The following is a 3,802-nucleotide window of genomic DNA, read 5'->3' as shown; positions in this document are numbered from 1 at the left end:
CTAATCTATTATAAGATGTTACAATTTATGCTTTTAGAAGTTAAGTTTAGGGCGTTGGTGGCATACACTTTTAATCCCAGCACTTGGGAGGCAGAGGCGGATGGATCTTTGTGAGTTCAAGGCCTGCCTAGTCCAGTAGATTGAATTCCAGGACAGGGTCCAAAGCCACAGAAAAACCCTGTCTCATTTGAGCAAGCAGCTAAAATGTGTACATGTAACTACAGTTTAAGGACTATAAGGTAACCCTATGCAGCCTTAAATTCAGCTGTGCTAAGTTTCAAATATTTTACTAAGTTAAAACCAGTTACAGTCGGGCTAAAAATTAATTACAGAAATAAGACCTTACCTAGCCACCTGTATGCTTCTTATGTGCTTAAGGCAAGTAACTAAAACAGACAAACAGACCTCTAATGCTTCAGAGATCTTCAGAATATGGCATTTAAATTATTATCTTTAAAGTTTATAATGTCAGACAGACTGCCAGATCCTGACAGTGACCCAAAATCTCCAAAGAAGATTATGAGGCACCTCAGTTCTGCACCTGGACCAGTGAGCGTGATGCTCAGATGTGATACCTGCCGCCTGCCAGGACCTAGCCGAGACTGTGGACAAAGCTGCTAGACACTGGAAAATTGATTGCACCCCCTTTGCCTAGACAAAACAAGGTCAGTCTTTTCCATGTCCCTCTTCCACAGAAAGAAAAAAAAAACACCTCTCACCTTATAGGCCTGGCGAAGATTGCTGGTCTTTGAGACACCTGCCTCCAGCGGTAATGGAGAGAAACTTGGGTTTGGCTAACTGTATATGGACTGGCTTCTGTCACTTTTTAGTAGATTCTGATAAAATATATCCTTCTCAGATCTCTGAAATATTAATGGTTGTCAACTTGGCAGCATCAGACAGTCAGATCCACTATAGACTAGTCAGCATGTTAGCTGGTAAAATAATGACTATCTACTGTTCAGGCACAAGCTCAAGGTTTTTAGGTTTATTTTGGTTGTCATCTAAGTACAAACTTAAAGGGCTTTTCATCAGGCCAAAGGCACCTCTGTCCAATCCATACCTGGCTCTCTGGACAGAAGAAAAATGTACATACTTATAGCCCAAATCTGTAGTTTTTGCTAGGACTCAAAGTTATAAATATGTGCCTGCTGTTTGAACAGATATCCAGATATCTGCTTTTTCTGCACTGTGGGTTTCAATAAATAAGTTTTAACCTCTGTTCCTAGTTTAAACATGTCTTAAACAGGTTTCTGCTTTTGGCAGACATCTGAGTATCAGTTGCTGACTACAGGCTGTTCTAAGTAGACTACGAGCCCTAGACTTGCTATGGATGTGAATGAGTCCAGCTGATGTGGACACCCCCTGTCTCTGCAATGGAGTCTGCTAACCAAAAGCCCCTGATGGATTCCCCATTGCCTAAATTCCTTTTTTGCTTTTGACTAGCATTTCAACCTTCGGGGGTCCCTAACTTCGTCCCAAAGTCAACAGGAAATAGCTTGGGAAAGAATTCGCTGCCCATTTTCCCTGGTTAAAATGCTAAGTCATGAGGGACTCCCTTGCATGGGGATGCCAATATCTATCACTCCCTAATGGGGGCGCTAGAGAAACAGCAATTCCATGATTGGAATTTCCAAAACAGAAAATGGGGGAATGAAGGGACCAGCTCCCCTTTTGGCAGTCATAACGGCTGAACACGTGCTTGTCTGACCTTGTCCTAGACACTAGAAAGTCAAATGCCTGCCTCGTGACAAGGAACCAATAAGAAGTTAGCTGGTGGTGCTATGCTTTATGGCTCTGGGTGTGCTTTACCGACAAGCACACAGCAATGACGCACAAAGCATAGCAACCACCCTGGGAGGGCCTATGGGCCATAACAACCAGTTGGCCAATCAACACAGGGCAAGCCCTCCAAGCCTGGAGGCACACCAATCCTGAGCCTGTGTGTACCCCTAGACACTCCCCTTACGCTGCCCTATAAGATCTCTCGGGAGGCCCTGGGAGCTGTCTTTTGCAAGCCATCTGCCATGGTGGGTGGGTGAAAGACCCGAGCTAACATGGGGTTAGCTTGTTAAACTACAATAAAGCCTCATGCAGTTTGCAGCAAGCTCTCTAATCTGCCTGGTGATTGGGGTGACCGAGGTCGGGGCCTGGGACCCCCGGATACCTGAGTTTTCTGGGGGTCTAACAACCTGAAACTACCTGTCTTCCTACTGTAAGTCTCTGGCTGAGGAGTGGAGCTTGTGATGCAATCAGGCAAGCACTGGGTCTGCTTGCTCTACTGGGTGAGATTCAGGCTTGAATCCCACCACTTCCTGGGACAGAATCCTTACCTATCCATTGGTGTAAGGAACTATTTTGACACCTACTTCTAAAGTGCTGTACTAGAACCAGGAGTGGTGGTATATGCCTTTAATCCCAACATGGGATAGGGAGGCAAGATGATTACTGCAAGTTCAAGGACAGTCTGGACAGTCTGCACTACATAGTGAACCTGTGTTTCAAAACAGGTGGATAGAATAGAGGAGATGGCTCAATGGGTAATGTGCTTTGGTAAAGTCCTATGTTCAGATCCCCAGAATCCATGTAATATGGAAAGCAGTGGTCCTTCTGTAACCTATGGAGGGATGGAAAGAGGATGTGAGACTCAAGGGAGGCTGTCAGGCCAGCTAGTGTCAAATAACAGAGAATCTGTCTCAAACAAGGTGAAAGATAGGACTGCTACCTCGGAGGTTGTCCTCCTGTCAGGCATGTTGACCTCTACTTATACACATGACACATATTGCTCCCCCCCACCCCACCCCCGCACCACACACACACCACACTACACTCTTACTGTACTCGGCTGTATTAGGGATTAAGTGAATATGTGTACACGAGGATTAAAAAGATTAATGTGTTAAAAACGCTGAACTCAGTAGCTGGCACAGAGCAAGGGCCCAGTGTTTTCAGTATTAGGGCTCTAGGATGTGGCCCATTTGGCTTTCCCTGCTTTGTCAGCCAGCCGTTCCTTTCCTGGCTCGCACCCCCATTTCCACAACTAAGAGAATGAGCAGTGTCGGAATCCTTCAATTTCACGGCTGAGGGTAGGTGGCATCTGCCATCTCTGGAGTCTTCAGTGATCCGCGCAGCCCCAGCAGCTGTGGTGGGAGGTGGCAACTTGCAGGAAAAGCCCAAGGCAGCTAGCTAGCGAGTGGCCCAGCTCTCCTGCTGGGGACGTTTGCCTGTGTCCTAGGTGCTTGTCCGAAATGCTGAATGGCTCTGGCCCTGAGGGAACAAGGTGGCCCGACCTATCCTCGCCCCCAAAGTTCCACCGCGCGGCCCAGAGCCAGACGAAGCCATTAGGCGCACAGTTAAACACAAACGAGCCTCGGGATACAGGCCCTAATTAAGTAAACACTCGGCTGGAGAGCTGTGGAGCGCGCTCATTTCCGCCTCCTTCCCGGGCACTCAGCATTCCGGCGGGAGGCCGCGAGCATAGCGGAGAAAACGGTACTCAGCTCTTCTGCATGCCTGGATCACGATTTTGTCTTCTGCGCAGCTTCCCCAGCTGGTCATTCATCAATTCATTCGTTTAACTGAATGAATTTCAGTCTTGAGTTCCAGTTAAATTTACCGATAACCTAGTCAGGTCAGCAGCTCTTGTCTCGAAAAAGAAAACAAAACAAAACAGACGCCCAGAACTGGCTTCCCCCACCCATAGCCAATGATGTAGGTGTAGGTGACAGCCCAGCATTATTCCTTCCAGATAGACAAACTATAAGATGTTATTGCGCCATAGAGCTCCCTGTGGACCAGGCTT

The sequence above is a fragment of the Cricetulus griseus genome, chromosome 3, assembly GCF_003668045.3.
Source record: "Cricetulus griseus strain 17A/GY chromosome 3, alternate assembly CriGri-PICRH-1.0, whole genome shotgun sequence".
Classification (NCBI taxonomy): domain Eukaryota; kingdom Metazoa; phylum Chordata; class Mammalia; order Rodentia; family Cricetidae; genus Cricetulus; species Cricetulus griseus.
Note: the sequence above shows the minus strand (reverse complement) of the source record.